Genomic DNA, 19,766 nt, shown 5'->3' with positions numbered 1-19,766 from the left:
CAATGAAAGGACTGGAAGATAAAACAAAACATCCTACAAAGCAGAGAGCAAAAAGACAAAAATCATAGAAATACAAAAGACAAGAAAACTAGAGAGTCAATCTAGGAGGTCCAATACATGTAAAACAGAAGTGCCAGAAAGATAATTTAAAAAGAAATAAAGGGGTATAAACCAACAACAAAACAGAATTGATGACATGAGATTTCAGATTGAGAGAGATCATCAAAGATCTAATATAGTATTCTTAAAATAAAATATATCATCAAGAAATTTCATAACACTATGAATAAAAAGAAAGTACTTTGAAAATTCCATATGGAAAAAACAAGTTTTATATATGGATAAAGATTCAGAATGCCTTCAGATTGAGAGCCTGGAAGAAGGGTAACCCAAGCATAAGACAATCAAAACTTGAAAGAAAATTATTTCTAAACTAGTTGTCTTTAACAAGCCAAAATATAAAGTGAAAGTTAGAAGAAAAAGGTATTTTTCAGACTTGCAATGTCTCAATTTACCTCCCATCCATTCTTTCTCAGGAAGCTGCTAAAGAAAATACAATGCCAAAATTAGGAAATGAATAAACAATGAAAAACAAACTGAATCAGGAACCAGGATTCAACACAAGCTATAGGCAAAAGAGATTTTCAGACTAATGAGGAAGGGAGATCTGAAGATGATAACTGCACATGCAGAGAAAGAGCAATCAATCCTAATTGAAACCAGTCATAAACGATGTCCTTAAGGAGATGAAATTAACCAAACACTTAGAGAATTAGGGGATAATCACTGTGTACCAATGATTCAGCTGTGAATTGTCTTCGAATAGTAATACTAACAGAAACAATCAATTCTAATATATACAAATTTATGATATAATTATATTAGGAGAATGGGAGTATAGGAAGTGTGTTTATATCCCACAAAGATGTAAAAGAGTTAAATCCTCATCTTCGCATTATCATTTCTTTATTGTTTGTTTCTTTTAAACTTTAAATACTTGATTCAGTTCAACAATTATTGAGAACGTATTATGCACCAGGCATGGATGGATTAACCACTGAAAATACCATAATAAAGAAATCCCTTAAATACATATAGTCTTGTATACCAGTTTTACCAGAATTAAAAAAAAAAAGTCACAGTCCACTGCCCTGCCCTCAAATGGCTTGAGGACATAGACATACAAACATAAATATTTTAATATCTATTTTTTCCTGATGATTAAAGCAATATTTTCTCAGTATTTAAATCTTCTATACACTAGGAAAGTAAAAATGAAGTAATAAAATGCACCTATTATTCCCATGACAAAAATATAACCACTCTTAATATTTTGTATATGTTGCTGTAGGGGTCACTGTGATTAAATCCTCTTCACCATAAAACCTATCTCCCTTGCCAATGCCTAGGCATGAAACCCAATTCTGAGCTGAGAAATAAAGGGAGTCAGCTAGGAACTTCCAAGAAAGACTTTCACACTCCTAAAGGAGAGAGAAAAGGAGAATTCCTTTTCACCCTCTGGAGGCTGCTGTGTCCGGAACCATTGTGGCGAACTTGCCACTAGTCTGAGGATGAAGCCAACACAGTCCATTCCTTCATATAGATGAAATGAAATTTACAGAACTGTCTATCAAACATAGGACTTCAGAGTTGTTCAGTTTTTCATTATTTTTAAATAATGCTGTAACAGACATATTTTTGAAAAATCTTTGCCTGTACTTTATATTGTTACTTTTATACGTGGGTATGTGTGTGCGCGCGCACGCCCACACACACACAAACAGGCAATTTCAGTGATTTTTTTTGTGTGATAAAGACAGCAATAAGGATACATACAGGGTTAGACAGAAACACAGAGAAGGGGCACTTTGTCCAGTATGGAGGTAGTTTTTGAGTTAGTATTCTTTTTTTTACCAAATACTAGGTAATTATATAGCCCGAAAGGATAACTGTACCTTCCTACTTCTGTCATTATAGGGCTGTCTTTTAATGTGATTCTTTTCCAAGTCTTATTAAGGTATTGTGCCATCTTTTCATTTTTTCCTCAGTGAACGTTTTCACTTTTTTCCAGTCTTATTGAGATAAAATTGACATATAACATTTATATTTAAGGTATACAACATAATGATTTGATATATATATGCATTGCAAAATGATTACCACAGGTTTTGTTAACACCCACAACCCCACACACTTCTAATTTTTTCTTGTGATGAGAAATTTAAGATCAACTCTTAGCAACTTTCTAATATCAATGCAGTATTGTTAACTATAGACACCATGCTGTGCATTAAGTTCCCAAAACTTATCTATTTTATAATTGGAAGTTAGTACCTTTTGACCACCCATTTCTCCCACCATGCAATCACCTGCTCTGATAATCACCAATCTGTTCTCTGGCACCACGCCATCTTACGCTATCTCTTTACCTCTCTACAGAAATTCCCTTTATGCTGTATTCAATTTATTTTGGGGGGAGTTCCATAAATTTACCTTTCTGCTTAGAACTAATGTCATTTTTACACAAATTTTACACATAGCTAAATTTAATAAAGCATTTACTAGAAACATTTTAAAAATAATATTTATCAAATACCAGTAATGTACTAAGCACTACTTAGATCTAGAATTAATATTCTTCCTACTAAATATATAATTGTAATTATTTTTACCTGAATCTATTTGCTTTTCTTTAACAAATTAGGTATTAATTCCTAAAGTAATTTACCAAGTATGACATTTTGGGAGAAAACAACTGGGTCTTCAGGTTTCCGTTATTATTTCATTCCAAAAGCACTGCAAAGGCTACCCTAGGAAGCTAAAATCCCAGGTGTTTCAAACTATATACCCTTTGGGACTAAGTGAAAATTAACATTTGTTTAAATCAAATATTCTCATTCTAAAATTTCTTGATTTTGCAATAGCTATCTTCCTCAAGAATAACCAAAACACAATTGCTGACAATGATGTGGAGAAAAGGGAACCCTCATGCACTGTTGGGACTGCAAATTGGTGCAAGGGAATACACTCAGTAATACTGTAATAACTATGTATAGTGCCAAATGGGTACTGGACTAATAGGGGGATCACTTCATAAATTATATAAATGTCTAACCACTATGCTGTACACCTAAAATACTATAAAATAATATTAAATATCAACTATAATTGAAAAATGAAAATAAAATAAAGAAAAATATATTTACATAAAATTAAATATTACTTTAATAATTTTGTATCGTTCCTTGAGATAACCACTATACCCTAGAATATCAAAAAATAGGAATTTGGTGGTGAATTAAGTAGTATCAAGAAATTCCAAGGAAGAAATATATAACATATTGTGATTTAGTGGAGAAAAGTCTAAATAACTCTTAAAAGTACTTAAGGAAACTAATAGTCATGAATAATTTTCAAACACATGCATACGATTTGAAATTTCAACAAATAGAAGCAGGATGCCACTAACAAATAAAATTCAATGATTTTAACTACAGACATCACTGCAATAACATTCCTTCCTTTTGTCACATCATTATTTTTCTATGTATCTTTGTTACTTGGCATAATCTTATCAGTAGATCATGCATTATAAACAACTCACTGATATATGTGGCATCTCAAGTACCTGCTATCAGACCTAAAACAGAGTTAAGGGCTTTATAAACTCCTGAAAGAGTATATTATTGAGAATGCTTTGGTAAGCACACTTTTTATCTCAAAATAATATTAACTGGTTTCTTTTTTTAAACGAAGCCGTATTATTGTAATAATTTTGTGGCCTATACAGCAATATTCATGCCTGTAATTACCACCCATTTTTCTCAGCTAAGAATAGATGATTACTATACAGGTTTTTAGATTTATCTTATCTGAATATATTAGGATGATTAACTAAGCTCTGTCCAGTGTTGGGACTTAGAATGTCTTAAATATTTGCTACAAAATTAAAGGGTCAGGGGGAGAAGAAGATCCCAAAAAATAAACGGAAAAAAATTATTTGTTTTTTTAGAACCAACAAGAAGATACAGTAGAATAAAAAGTTCAATGCTTAAACAAAGAGCGGCCTTAAAAATACACTTAGATTATGTTTCACAGAGGATAAGTAAAATGAACTAAATGATCCAAGATGCTGAAAATGCTTTTATATTTATTTCAGGGAAGACCTGGTTAGTAACAACACCATAAAATCAGTCTAACAGCTGCAACTGTATATTATTTAAGGAGAACTCAGGTGAGACGCCATCTAATTATTTTTTAATATCAAACTAGTAAATGTAAATGTGCAAATGAGAAAAGGAGACTGAAATCTATGAAATGGCATATGTTGAATTTCAGGATAACCCAAGATGACTAGAGAACTAGCGAATCCAAAAAAATCCATTAAACAGTTTTATGTCTGAAAATTTGGAATGCATCTTTTTTGCAAATTAAAGACAGATTGTAAAGAGAGGGTTAGAGTTGGAAAGTTCCCTCCCTGCTCATCAAATTAAAAACAAGAGCTCTATTCACAAAAAAAAAAAAAAAAAAAAAAAAAAAAACTTATGTGGTCAAGTCACATTCTTCGTTCTACAGTTTTTATATGCAACTTGGGGTGAGCATTTTACTTGTAATTCATAAAGAAAGTGACCAACGTTAACAGGGCCTCCTAGAGCACATTCCAGGTGATATGTTAGTAGCCATTTAAGATACCATAGGAAAGGAGAAAACACACCCTTAATACCCGAAGGAAAGAGTGTATGCACATGACCAACAGCTGGACTTGATTAAAAAGAAATACCAGTTTAGGCGCTATAGTGGTTCTTCCATAGTTACATGACGACACAAATGAGAAATTCTACATTTCTCATAGTCTGTTGCCTAGTGATCTCAATGCCTGCCCCTTTATCCACCCTTGCAATACAACCACCCCTCCTTTCTCTACACCATTTCAGAGTTTTCATTTTACAAAATAATTTTTACAGGATATAGAGAAAATAGAGCAAGTGTAAATAAAAGTCAGTTTCACTAATTTGTGATTCATTTTCACTTTCACAAGGATGAGAAAATACAAACTGAAGTTTCCTCATCAATAATTCAGTGAAAGTTATAAGTGTGTACAAAGCTAATTTAAATATATTAAATTGTGCTGGGACAGTAGGATTCTTGCCTTTTGAGGACTGAAAGTTAAAATATAGGATAGGAAACAGAAGATAAATGTAGCACTTCTTCAAGTTAACTGGGCAATAAACCAGTAGATTAATACAGAATGCAGTACTATGGAAACAACACAGTTTTATTGAACTGTGAACTAAAGAGTTACATTAAATACCCACAATTCCTTGTGAAAATCTCTTTGTTTTTCTGCTTGTCAGCATCTGCATTTTACAGCTGTGTCTTTCAGTATGGACGCTGTCTTGCAGAAGTTCAGGAACTTAAAATATTAATATCCAGTAGCCTAAAAATATCATAGCACTAATAACTTATACATATGGGAGTAAAACACTCACGGCATTCTTGACTATAAGCTGAACAGAAAATAAATCTAAAGATTGGAGATGACTATAAACAGAATTTGAGAATAAAAATCTCTTTCAGCTCAGCAAAAGCATTCATAATTGAAAAATTCCTTTAAGCCAAAAAAGCAGATGCATTAACATCAGGCCTGTATTATTTACCAAAAGGTTAAAATCCCAAGAAACTATTTCTCAATCATCTACATTTTTCTCATAATAAAAATAAACACCTTTTATTCTTCGACAATAAATGCTCAACCTGATGCAAAAAGCCAAATTTACGGTTTTCCATTTCTTTCTCTCATTTAGCAATAAGATTCCATTTATTCCTCATCCAAGGTCCAACATAACGACAGACATAGCACCTTCCTTTCCTGATACCACCACCATTCCTGCTGATCTTTCCAAGTACTCCGTATTTTAGGAAACTCCAGCTTCTTTTTATCCTTTCATTTTTTTTTCCAGCTTTATTAAAGTAGACAATTAGTTGCTCATATTTACATGGTTCAATTCAATAAGTTGTTTTTTTTTTCAATTACAGCTGGCTGGCATACAATAACATACCAGTTTCAGTTATACAGCACAGTGATCAGAGATCCTCATAACTCACAAAGAGATCGCCCTACTAAATTTAGTACCCCTTTTCCCTTACATATTTATTACATTATTAATCATCTTCCCCATGCTACACTCTACATCTCCATGTCTATTCTGCAACTATCCATTTGTACCTCTTAATGCCCTTTGCCATTTTCATCATCCCTCAAATGCCCTCCCATCTAGCAGCCCTCAAAATATTCTCTGTATCTGAGTTTATTCCTGCTTTTGTTGTTGTTATTTTGTTCTTTAGATTCCACATGTACATGAAATCATGCAATATTTGCCTTTCTCTGTCCAACCCATTGCATTCAGTGCAATACCCTCTAGGGTCCATCAAGGCAATATCTTTTCCCATGCCCTTCCTTTTAGTCTATGTGTGTCTTTTAATCCGAAGTGAGTCTCTTGTAGGCAGCGAATGTAGGGGTCGTGTTTTCTTATCCACTCAGCCACTCTAGTCTTTTGGTTGGAGCACTTAATTCTTCTCCATTTTAGGTACTTGTTGGTAGGAATGTAGTTATTACCATTCTTGATTCATGTTTTTGATACATGTTTTTTCTTCTTAAAGAAGTCCCTCCAGTATTTCCTGTGTTACTGGCTTAATGGTGATGAATTCCTTCAGCTTATTTTTATCTGGCAAGCTCTTTATTGGTCCTTCGACTCTAAATGATAGCTTTGCTGGATAAAGTATTCTTGGTTGTAGATTCTGGGTTTTCATCACTTGAAATATTTTGTGCCAGGCCCTTCTGTCCTGCATAGTTTCTTTTGAGAATCAGCTGCCAGTCTTATGAGTGCACCCTTGTAGGTAACTAACTGCTTTTCTCATGCTGCTTTTAAGATTTTCTCTTTGTATTTAACCACTGGAATTTAAATTATGATGTGCCTTGGTGTGGGCCTCTTTGGGTTCTTCTTTCTTAGGACTCTGAACTTCCTGGGGTTATATGTCTATCTCCTTCACCAGGTGAAGGAAGTTTTTCATCATCATTTCTTCAAATAGCTCTTAAGAGTCTTGTTTTCCTTCAGGTACCCCTATGACACAGATGTTTTTATATTTAATTGTGTCCCATAGGCACCTTAAATTACTATTATAGTCTTGGCTTCTTTTATCTTACAGTTCTGATTGAGCGTCCTTGGCTTCTTCATCCCGTATCAGTGGTTTGATCCTCTACTTTATCCACTCTGTTGATTCCCTCCAATATACTCCTCATCTCAGATAATGTGTTCTTCATTTGTGACTGGTTCCCTTTTATAATTTCCATTTCCATTTTTACGTTTATCTCTTTGCTAAAGTTCTCCCCGAGTTCATCTACACTTCCCCTAAGTTCATGGAGCATCTTTATAACCAGTGTTTTGAACTCTGCATCTGGTAGATTGCTTGACTCTATTATTCCTGGATCTCTGTTCTATTCTCTCATATGGTTTCTGCTTCTTTGTCTTCCCATTTTGGCTGCCTTTCTGTGTCTGTTTCTATGTAGTAAACAAAGCTCCTGAGTTTTCTGGTCTCATCTGCACAGCTTTGTGTAATAGGTGTCCAGTGGCACAGTCCTGAGAGGGGTTCGGCTGCAAACTAAGTTTAGCTCCAGCCTGTGCCCCTCTGTTAAGATTCAGCAAGCAATCCACAGATGCTGTGCTTATAACTGCCTCAGAAGGTCATGCCAGAAACCAAGGCCAGCTGCCATCAATGATAGTCTAGGTGCTGCTCAGTAAGGAGCACCTGTCTCACAGAGGACACATCTGGATGTGACTTGGGTGGGGCCAAAAGTTGGGGAGGTAGAGTTTTAGGGACTCCTCTGGGCTCAGCGATCTGTTATCCAGTTCGATGATGACATCTCAGCTATGGCAACAATATCTCCACACACTGGGAGCAGAGAGACCTCAAAGAGGAACAATGGATACAGCCGCAACTTTGCCCTGGAGAGAGCCTCACCTCTGGCCCTCACTCCAACAACTCAGCATCCCGCTATAAGTTCCTGATGCCCTGCATGCAGTCGACCTGGCTCTGGTGCTCCAAGTGAGCAGGTCTGTCACCACAAAAGTCCACTCACAGATACAGCCCCTTTAACAGGCATCTGCAGCTGCCACCTGCTGCTGCCACAGCCTCTGTCCTACTCAGTCACTTGGGACCAGGCAGCCTCACGTCTTCACCCCCTCCTGCCTTCTACCACTGCAGGCTGATTACTTATTTCTCTCCCCAGTTGTAGTGTTTCTGTTCATCTAGCTCCCAGGCAACTTTCCTTGCTGTTTGCTCCACGTTTCTGTCACAACTATGATTTGGTCACAAGAGGGATGAACAAAGCCTCTATCACCTACGACATTTTTTCCCATCTCTCCAGCTTCCTCTGAGGAAACTTACTTCTGCAGATTAATAAAATGAGCTCTCTAGCATCATTACCCCTGCTTCCCTTGCTGAACCCAGCTAGGTGTGGTATACTGCCAATCTGTCTCCCTTTTTTAAAGATATCCTGAATTAGATCAGCGCTGTCCAAGAGAACATTATGTGATGAGAATATTCTATACCTTAGTTGACTAATATGGTACTTATTAGTCACATGTGACTACTGAACACTTCAGATATAGCTAATGTGACTGAGGAACTGACTTTTTATATTTTATTTAATTGTAATTAACTTGAATTTAAATTTAAACAGTCATGTATGACTAGTAACCCCCTATTACACAGTGCAAATCTAGAGCAAGAGTGCTTTCCTTACTAGAAATTATTTACTTCATCCTGCAGATGTTGGAGAATTAGTAAAAGGTTGGGTTTTCATTTTAGAAAGCTTTTTCTGGCTGCTTTGTGAGAGTATGACTATCGGAGTTGGAAAACGAAAGCAACACTGGAGGTCTGGATTTGACAATTAGGACATCACTCAAAATATAAGTCTGAGAAGGTACAGTAAGGTAGTGGGGTTGTAAACCTCACTAGAAATAGAGATTGCAAATACAGGCCATTCTTTCAATAACTCTGCACGTTGAAGGAAGAAAGAAGTAGGGAACGAACATCCTGGAGAAGCTATCATGTGTTCAAACTTGAAAGAGGGTGCTTCATATTGATTATTCCACTTCATTTAATCCTCAGAACAAACTTGTAGTAAACCTCATCTCCATTTTATAAGTCTCAGAGTGGCTAAGTGACCTGCCCAAGTTCATTCTGGTGAGCCTGGGATTATAAAACTAGGGTCTTTTTCAGTCTCTCAAAGGTCAATGTAGAATTGATGAGAGAAATGCAGTATTAAAGCAGTTAAGGATCTACAGGAAGATTAAAATTTTAAGAGAGTGATAGAGTAACTGATGGGACAAGGCTTTAGAAAAGATAAGTAAAAATGGAACTCAGAGTCTACGCAAAAGATTAACCTTGGATGAGAAGAGAAAGCTCACTTCATCTGAGATTAGAAAGAGAAATCAATTAAGTGTGAATGTATGTATGTTTATAGTACAAAGAGTTTACGGATGACAGGAAATAGATAAAATTAAAACCTGATGATCTCTATTTTCCCTGTAAAGGAGAAGGCAAGACCTTGTGTGAGAAGAGGAAAGTAATTAAAGTTTAAAGATGATGGTTTGACTTAACAACAATGGAAAGAAAGGGAGCCATAATGGACCTGAAATTAGAAAAGATACTTCTCTTTTATCATCAGTCCTTAGATGTTGATATTTAGCTAGCAATGCTGGGTATCTGATACATTTAAAAAATATATAGAAAGTGCTTAAATCAAATGTTTTTTTACATGAGATCAAATTTCTTCTGATACTTATATAATTTTCAGCTACATATTTTCTTCCTTTTTTATTGAAATATAAGAGACAATTAGTTGCTCATATTTACAGTGTACAATTCAATGAGGTTTTTTTTTTCAATTATAGTTGGTATACAATAACATATTAGTTTCCATTGTACGGCATAGTGATTAGAGATCTCTATAATTCACAAAGTGATCACCCCAATAAATGATGTACCCCTTTGCCCCTTACATATTTATTATTATATTATTGACCATGCTATACTTTATATCACCATGACTACTTTGTAACTATCCATTTAAACTTCTTAATACCTTTGCCCTTTTTCACCGACCCCACCAACCTCCCTCCTATCTAGTAACCCTCAAAATATTCTCTGTATCTATGAGTTTGTTCCCATTTGTTGTTGTTGTTTATTTTGTTCTTTAGATTATACATACACGTGAAATCACATGGCATTTGTCTTTCTCTATCTGGCTTACTCCATTCAGCACAATACCTTCTAGATCCATCATGCAGTATCTTTTCCAAACCCCTTACATCTAGTCTGTGTGGATCTTTTAGCCTGAAGTTGGTTTCTTGTAGGCAGCATATGTAAGGGTCGTTTTCTTATCCATTTAGCCACCCTGTCTATTAAATGGAGTACTTAATCATTTTTCATTTGAAGTACGTATTATTGTCATTCTTTATTCATATTTTTGCTACATATTTTTTCCTCTTCTGAAAGAAGTCCCTATAATAGTGGCTGGGTGGTGGTGCCCTCCTGTACCTTTTTCTTCTCTGAGAAGTTCTTTATCTGTCTTTTGACTCTAAATGATAGCTTTACTGAATAAAGTAACCTTGGTTGTAGATCCTGAGTTTTCATCACTTGAAATATTTTTTACCAAGCCCTTCACTCTACACAGTTTCTTTTTAGAATCAGCTGCCAGTCTTATGGGTGCTCCCTTGTAGGTAACTGGTTTTCTCTTGCTGCTTTTAAGATTCTTTGTATTTAACCTTTGGCATTTAAATTATGATTGTCTTGTGGGCCTCTTTGGGCTCATCTTTTTTAGGACTCTCTGAGCTTCCTGTGGTTGTATGTCTATTTCCTTCACCAGGTGAGGGAAATTTTCTATTATTTCTTTAAATAGGTTTTCAACTTCTTGCTCATCTTCTGGCACCCCTATAAAGCGAATGTTGTTATGTTTGATGTTATCCCATAGGTTCCTTATATTATCATCATTATTTTGGAATCTTTTCTCTTGTTGCTATTCTGATTGGGTCTCCTCAACTACCCCATTTTCTATATCAGTGATTCGATCCTCCACTTCCTCCACTCTGTTGATTCCCTCTAATACAGTCTTCGTCTCAGATATTGTATTCATTTCTGACTAGTTCCATTTTATAATTTCCATCTCTATTTTTGTTTTTTATCTCTTATTTAAGTTCTGAGTTCATCTACTTTTCCCTTAAGTTCACTGAGCATCCTTATAAACAGTGTTTTGAACTCTGCATCTGGTAGATTGCTTGTCTCCATTTTTCCTGGAGCACTGTTCTGTTCTTTCATGTAGGACATGCTTCTTTGTCTCTTCATTTTGGCTGCCTTTCTACGTATTAAGCAATGCTCCTAAGTCTCCCAGTTGTACTGACTTTGTGTTAATAGGTATCCAGTGGCACAGTCCTGAGAGGGGTTCAGCTGCAGGCCAAGTTTAGCACCAGTATGTGCTCCTCCAGGGCCACCTGTTAAAATTCAGCAAGCTATCTTCACATGGCTGATTCCCATGCTGTACTTATAGTTGCCTCGAGAGGCCATGCCAGAAACTGAGGCCAGGTGCCACCAGTGTGAGGCTTGGAGGCCAGGTGCCACCAGTGTGAGGCTTGGAGCTCTCATCAAGGGGCACAGGGCACAGCAAGGACCTCATTGGATGTGGCTTGGGTAGGGCCACAAGTTGGGATAGATGGAGTTTCAGAGAGTCCTCTGGGCAGAGTGATCTTTGTTATCCAGTTTGATGACATCTCAGTTATGGCAGCTGCTCCATCTGAATGCTACGCTCAACAGAGGAACAATGGGTCACCAGCACTTCTGCCCAGGAGAAAGCCTTGCCTTCAGCCCTTGCCCTGAAGCCATGACAATTCAGCAACCCCCCATATGTCCCTGGTGCCCCCTCACCAGCAGCTGACCCACGCTGGAGCTCCCAGTGAGTATATCACCATGAAAGTTCAGTCACAGTCACAGCCCTCCCAAGAAAAACATCTGCACCTGCTGGGTACAACTGCCACAGCCCCTGTCTAGCTAAGCCATTCAGAACTGGACAGCCTCGCATCTCTGCCCCCTCCTACCGCTGCAGTGTGATTTCCTATTTCTCTCCCTAGTGGTAGTACTTCTGTTCATTCATCTAGATCCCAGGTAACTCTGCTTGCTGTTTTCTCTGTGTTTTGTCCCATTTCTGGTGTGGTCACAAGAGGAGATGTACAAAGCTTCTATGCTCTACACCATCTTGCCCCAGGAATCTCAGCTATATTTTCTCCAATTTTTTTTATTGTGGTAAAATACACTTAACAAAATTTACCATAGCTATATTTTTTCATAAGTGATTCAGAAGTATGATGCATCACCTTTCATTAAACTTATTATAAATTAGGGAAAACTAAATATATTTAAATAATAATTCTATAATTAACAATACTAAAACCATGTATTTCTACCACAATTTGAATTTTTTGTAAAGACCTTTTAGCTCTATTATCTTGAATTTTAGACTTTAAAAGAATCCTACTTTAAATAAACATTTAAAGTCAAATATTTTTAAAATTTCTAAAATATCAGTGATTTTCTCTAAAATATAAAAAATATATACTTATAAAAACACTTATAGTAAAATATAATTTGAAATATGTATAAAGTTGTAAACTTCTCTAATGGGGCATTATACTTTCTATAATTAATCACTAATACTAATTTATCTTTAAATGTCATTTAAGTCAGCTATGATAGAAACAAAGTTTAAAATTTTAAAACATTATAAATACTTCCTAGCTTCCTTTTAGGATGTAGAATGTTGGAAACAGAGTTACTCCCATGCTTATATCAAAAAAAAAGGCAACCTAAATGGTTGGATAAAGAAGTTACGGTTCATATATACAATGGAATATTACTCACCCATTAAAAATGAAATCCTAACATTCGCAATGACATGGATGGATCTAGAGGTTATTATTATGCTGAATGAAATAAGTCAGACAGAGAGAGGTGAATACCGTACAATTTCACTTATATATGGAATCTAAGAAACAAAAAGAACAAACTAATCAAAAACTGACTCACAAATATAGAGGACAATCTGGTGACAGCCCTAGGGAAGGGGGTTTGGGGGGCTGGGAGAAAGGGGTAAAGGGTTAAAGAAGTACAAGATAGTGGCTGATAGATGGTCAAGGGGGTGGGGAGCACGGCATAGGGAATGCAGTCAGCATTAATGTAATGGCTAGGCGTGCAGCCAGAGGAGAGAAAGAGCAATCAGGGGGATGATTTCATAAACTATATACATGTTTAACCAGTGTACTGTATACTTGAAACTAATAATAAAATAAAATTTAAAACAGGAAATCTAAAAAAAGGAATTTTTCTAGAAATTATTAGACAGCTAAGAGTGTAAGAAAACCAACTACCCTGAAATCTAAAGAAACACAGATGCCTCCAACAGAAATAGAAGACAAGAACTTGCTTACCTGACACAGATACCAAGTGCCATACACATGGTAGAAAAAAATCAGCCACAATTTTTAACAAAATAAAAAATGTCAAGTATAGGCTACCATGACAGTACAGAACCCTTGGGAGCCACACAACAAAAGAACTTTGTACCCACTCACAGATTCTTCTCTAAAGATCTTAAACTGGTACTGGGGAGAAAGTATGAAGGCAGTGTGAGAAACCAGGGACCTCCTTTGTGATACAGGTTCAGAAGAGGAAAGCAACAGTTGTTCCAAGGAAAGCCCTTAAAGTCCCATCAGAATCCTTCTTCCCTACAGAACAAAAGCTATAAGCTGGACAGAGGACCAGAAAAAGACCTAAGGCAGGGTAAGAGACAGGAAAATGTTCTAGGTCCAGATCATTTCCTACCTCTGAGGGAACTTAGGTCAGGAACGCCAAGAAGACCCCAACACAGCAACTGCCTAAGGCTGAACCAGAACAGCCCCCACTACCAACCCCTAATACCAAGTTAGGAGGCACTGAGTAGCAAATAATGGCAGATCTGGTAGGGGGAAGGCAAGAATGTGGGAAAAGATCCTGTCTGAGATGGAAGATATCTTTCTACCTACAAAGATAAGCTGAGGATGGGTCAGACATTGAGAAAAAGTCTCCGATAAATTATTCTCCACCCTCAGCACAAGATAACACTAGATGAATATTAAAAACAAAAAACAAAACAAACAAACAAAAAAAAAACCACTCGATGAGTACAAAGCCTATGGTGAACTAAGGACAAGAATAGCAACAACAAAACCCAAAACTCAGTTCAGCCTCTGACTAATCTGATACAAGTCCTACAACAAAGGCCAAGCAAAGGAAGAGGCATGACCATTTACAGGCATGAATACTATTGTCTTCATTGTCTACTGTTCTACACAAGATGTCTGCTTGCAACCAAAACATATGAGACACACAAAGAAACAAGAAAAAATAACACACTGTCAAGAGACAATGCATTCAACAGAATTAGCCCAGATATTGGAACTAACACATGGGGAATTTTGACTTACTAAGATTAACATATTAAAGAATAGCAGAAAAGGCCTTTTTTAAAAAAAAACAACAGTTGAAATGGAAAAGACATAGCTTTATGTCAATCTCCTCTACTGGATTCTTAGTTCCGTCAAGGAAGCAATTGAATTCATTTCTCTTTGCTTCCCCAGCATCCAGATATGACATTAGCACAAGAGTACAAAAAGTAAAATATCTTTGAACTTGAAGACCCTCAACTACCATTAGCTGACAAGGTACTAGGCCAAACTTCATTCTATTCCAGAGCCACAGAAAAAGCCTCAATTTTGGATAAACTTTTGCACCTTTACTCCTAACTTTACAAATTGACTGAGAATGCCTAAACCAAGGGTTTACATGCTGCTCCTGGTGCTCTTAAAAACCTGTTCACTCATATTATGAAACTACCTTTTGGTTATTTATTCTCTTCCAAAGACTAGAATCCCAAAGTGATTTTTTAAGTAATATTTCAAAAATAATTTATGAAATACACAACCAATCTCATGTTTTCAGATCCTAGAGAAAAAACTATGCATGTTTCATTGAACATTGTCCTTAACTTATGTATACACTATGCTCAAGACTACTTAGCTCTTACTCTCTTTAACTACTTAAGAAAAATAAAGTAGCACTGAGATACTCTGAAAGGAGGCCCTCCAATTCTTACCTCGAGCATTCCTAAATTCTAAAAGGTAAAACCATCAGTCCTCTATTTTTCAATCTCTACTTTATCTAAATGATCTTGTTGTGTATTCTTAGTGACACTTTTCCTAAAAGGAAAAATGTTAATCCAGTTTTATGAGGTCTATGGAGTTTTCGGCAACTTCCTTCAATTAACCCTAGCTGAATTACAAAAATAACAGAGAACTGTGAGGAAAACCGAGGATTAAAAAAGATTTAAGAGACATACCAGCAATCATGATGTGTGGACCTTAAATAGATCTGGATTCAAACAAATAAACTAATTTTTTTTAATTATGATTTTTATGAGAAAATTATAAATTTAAACAGTGGCTTGATAGTTAATGATATTAACAACTTTTTATTCAGTTTAACAAGAAAAAAACAGGAACTTAAAAAGGTTTCTATAACTTCCTATTTGATCTTATGGGCATCCTCCAATTTCTAAATCTCACAGGGGGCCTCAGTAATCTCCATGAAATTTAGAACAAATCTGCAAGAACTCTCACAATCTCCAGCAATGGTGCAAAATATTGGCTTAAGCAATGAATCAACAAGATCAATAACCTCTGCAAAACAATGACAGAAACTGTGACTTTTTAAAATATTTTGATTAAAGGACATTTATAGAATGTTATCAGCAACTTCCACACCCACTTAAATTAAAACCACTACTTTCAGGAAAAACAGTCACAAAGCATCTTTTGATATCAAATATAGTTTCAGCATCTTGATTATGCTCATGCCAATGATAACTGTCTCAATGAGGTATATCATGGATTCTGAGATGCCACACTCTCGTTTATTTCTGCATCACTCATCACTCCTCCTCAGTCTCTTTCACTTGTTATCTCCTCCCTGACCTCTGAATGGGAGAGCACATCCAGACTCAGTCCTTAGACCTCTTTTCTTTTCTATCTACCTACCCCCGGTAATTATATCTATGTAATTACAGATATAGTTTTAAAAACAAATTTATATCTCTAGTTCATACCTCCAAAAGTCTAGACTTATATATTTGACTGCCTACTCAGTATGTCACTTGGATGTCTTTTTTTGTTTTATTTGTTTGTTTGTTTGTTTATTTTAAATGCAGCAACCCTTGGTTGACCTCACAGATTTGCAAGGACCTTGTCATCTTATAATCCCTACTTTTTTATTTTCTACGCCTACAGCACCCGATCCTCCTAGATGGCTTCCCATCCAAGTACTAAGCAGCCCCAACCCTGTTTAGCTTCCTAGATCAGATGGGATTGGGCTAGTTCAGGGTGGCATGGCCATAGACTGGATGTCTTTTAGATATCTCAAATTCCTGATCTTTCTAATTCAACTTCAACCACAACCTTCTTCATCTCAGTTGACAGCAAATTTATCCTTCCAGTTGCTCAGGCAAAACACCTTGAAATCATCCTTGATTTTCTCCAAACTGTCAGAAAATACTGGTGGCACTATTTCAAAATGTATCCAGAATCTAGACATAACTAGATATATATCACTATCTCCACACTACCATCATCATCTCTCACATCTGCAAGGCCTCCTAACAAGTCTCTGTGCTCTTATTCTTACCCCTCACAGTCCAGCTTCAACATAGAAGCCAGAGTATTCCTCTTAAAAGGTAAGTTAGATTAGCGCTTCTCTGCTCAAAACCCTCTAATTGTCCACATTTCCCAAGTAAAAGCCGGAGTTCTTAAAATGGCTTACAATGACCTACATGATCTGGCTCCCTAATGCCCTACTACTTTCTCCTATAAATTTCCTTCATCAAATGAGCCATGTACCCTCCTGCCCAGGGGCCTTGCTTTAGCTGTTCCCCCTACTAAGAGTGCTCTTCCTCCAAACAACTTAATGTTTAACTCCCTCACTTCCTTTAAATTTTTGCTCTAGTATTACTTTTTACATAAAACACACCCTCACTCCCATCCCTCTCACCAACACTATTTTTGCTTTACTTTTTTATTTTCCACAGCACTATCACTTTCTAATGTATCATATATTTGTTTTGATTATCATTTATTCCTTTCTTGTCCCATCACAAAACTCCATCTCAGTTGAAGGCAACCTTTTCTTTGGTTTACAGATTTATCCCAAGTGCCTATAACATTATCCAGCATATAACGGTTACCCCATTAACACTTGTTTAATGAAAAAACCGAAACTCTTAAATCAGTGGCCTATTAGTGACTAAGGAAATATAAGGGACTTCAATTGCTAAGAGCCATAAGGCCCTATTCTTTTTATTCGATCAAGCCCAAAAAATAGATTATAAAACTTACTGGCCCTACAAATGATGACAAGACTTGCAAATGACAGCTTCAAGCTGTTCCTAAGACAATGAAAATAGAAATTTAATCCAAAAGGGACCATACCCCACTGAAAAAGTGTTTGTTCTATATATAATACTGAGAGTATCCTGATTGTTTGCAGGTAAAACCAAGTTAAGAAGAAATATAATCTTGCAAATTTCAAAGCTTCAAAGTGAATTTGATGAATTTGTCAAATGGTCTGTTAAAAAAGAAACCTTAATAATTACAAGTATTCTTAATTATAAAAAGTATACAATTTTCAGTAAGATTCCCATAGAACTCTGCTGTCTACAAATGTTTTCAAAAAAGACTCTGATTTGATTCTTATGCCAATCCTGTGAGAGATATATTATCATTAACCTCACTTTATAGATATGGTAACTAAGGTTAACAGAAAAATAGAAGGATTTCCCAAGGTGACTCAGCTCATAAGTAGATTCCTAGACACGATTCCAGGTCCATGTACTTTTTTAAATTTTTTCAATAATCATAGATTCATGATTCACAAGAAGTTGCAAATATAGAACAGAGATCTCACATATCTTTCACCAAGTTCCTGCCAATGGTTCCATCTTAGATAAATATAGTATTATATCAAGACAATTAATTAATATTGGTCTATGTACTTTTTTATTATTGTGCCTGGGAATATAATGAATGACAAACAATATGACTCAAAGATTTTTTTAACTCAACTGAAGATAATTTACATAAATGAGCTAGGTGGTAATTTCTAGGTATACACTATTTTGTTCTGACAATTATAGGAGTATCGCATTCCAATTGGGTGTTTATATTTAATACTATAAATAATGTAGCAGAAAAGAATCTGAAGATATTATTAAAAGGTAATAGAGTAAGACAAAGTTGATTTGATGAACTTTTCTTCATTTATGTGATTATTATGATGATACTGACTGGTTATAGGACGTCTCTGCTCTGGCTACTCCATAAAAACTACTCTTGAATCTCACTAAATCCATCAAATTAAAACCCAGCAAATTTCTTTTTCCTCTTCTCTTTTCCTTCATGACAGTATTATTTATAATTAACTGCTTAATTCTTCTGGAAATTTTTTCCTTCACTGGTTTTCAGGACACTGAAGTCCCTTGATTCTTCTTTTTTATTGTTTTGTTTGTTTGTTTCCTTTTTTTGTTGTCTAAGTTGTCTATAACCTATTAGCTTTTATCAAAAACCTCAGACACTTGGTGTACAAGCAAGAATGACAGTCCCATTTGGGACACAGCAGTTTTCCTGAGTCAAAATTCTTACTAACCATTGTCTGGGTAACTTAGCACAACCCCTCTCTTCTAAAACTCCTCTATTACTTCCCAGAAACCCTTTCCCTGTATTGATCTGGGTTAGATTTTGCCAGTGAAAAAATACATGTGAGATCTGGAAAGAGTAGAGGCCATTACTTTTTTGAGGTGGCTGAAGGCAGATGTCAGATTCACAGTGGTTTTGGACAAGCGCTTGAGAATCACCTGCTTTATTGCTGCAGCCTAAGACATGGGGGCAGAAGCAGTTCTCAAAGACCCCTGATAATTGCAGCAGTTTCCTTATCAGTTTTTGAGAACCCTGGAAGTCTTCAGTGTTTCCTTCCCTGACTTTCCAAGGTGACTTCCCTGGCATTCACTCCCAGCTCTAATATTGATGTAAGCCCTAATTCTCAGATTAAAACTCTTATTCCTAAGGTATTTTAAATATCTTTATTTTCCTTCTCCAATCCCAAACTGTTAACAATCATATATAGATTAGACATAGATATATAGACTGTTATATATCTATGTGCAGATATATAAGTATAAAAAGATTTTATTTATATATATGTGTACGTGTAAAATATGGAAAAAGATTTATACATTCATCAAATACTCTGGGAGGGATTTAAAGCTATCTAGTAATAGCAGTTGCCTTTGGAGAAGAAAACTGGCTAGAAGACAGAAAGGAAAACTTACTTTTTACTGTACACCCTGTTTCTTGAATTTCATGCTATAAGCATGTATCACCTATTCACAAATGAGTTATTTAAAAGATATATACTCACATAACTATTGTTTTATCCCCCTAAGGGCCCACAGATCCAAAGGTTCTTTGTCTATGATCATTTACTAGTTTTACTGCTCAGATCTCTGAGCTGTAAGTTGTAGTGGAGTAGGGAGGGGAAGAATTACTTCTCAGGAAAGAGGCTTTGAATTCACAGGG

At 35.8% G+C, this 19,766-nt stretch overlaps 1 protein-coding gene and 1 pseudogene across 3 annotated transcripts in view; both read right to left on the bottom strand.

The window, feature by feature from the left end:
- Positions 1-19,766, bottom strand: part of TTC28 (tetratricopeptide repeat domain 28) — a 609,862-nt gene that overhangs the window by 538,730 nt on the left and 51,366 nt on the right. The window lies entirely within an intron of this gene.
- Positions 16,422-16,540, bottom strand: LOC118603737 (annotated as a pseudogene).

Source organism: Rousettus aegyptiacus, unplaced genomic scaffold (assembly GCF_014176215.1).
Source record: "Rousettus aegyptiacus isolate mRouAeg1 unplaced genomic scaffold, mRouAeg1.p scaffold_m13_p_5, whole genome shotgun sequence".
Lineage (NCBI taxonomy): Eukaryota > Metazoa > Chordata > Mammalia > Chiroptera > Pteropodidae > Rousettus > Rousettus aegyptiacus.
The sequence above is the reverse complement of the archived record's forward strand: the minus strand, read 5'-3'. Positions and strand labels throughout refer to the sequence as shown.